We start from the raw sequence: 336 nt of genomic DNA, 5'->3' as shown, positions 1-336 counted from the left end.
CATTAAAATCCATAGTACTCCCGTAGTCTCCCACCTGAAATATAAGGGAATTGCCTCTGAATACGATTAATCCCACACAAAAAATTTTCTTTTTATATCTCTTCCTCTTCGTTCTGTCTTTATTCCTTCTCTTCGGCATGAAATACTTTTAAAATTGGAGATGCGGGGTATCGATCCCGTACCTCTCACATGCTAAAAGCGAGCGCTCTACCACTTGAGCTACATCCCTTATAAAGTGCTCAGTACTTAGGAAGGCCTCGTGAGGAGGATTGTGTTGGACGGCGTCGTAGAAAACGGAACTTCGAGGATGAACAAACCATCCCTTTAACATTTAAA

This window comes from Penaeus monodon, chromosome 33 (assembly GCF_015228065.2).
Source record: "Penaeus monodon isolate SGIC_2016 chromosome 33, NSTDA_Pmon_1, whole genome shotgun sequence".
NCBI lineage: Eukaryota > Metazoa > Arthropoda > Malacostraca > Decapoda > Penaeidae > Penaeus > Penaeus monodon.
Note: the sequence above shows the minus strand (reverse complement) of the source record.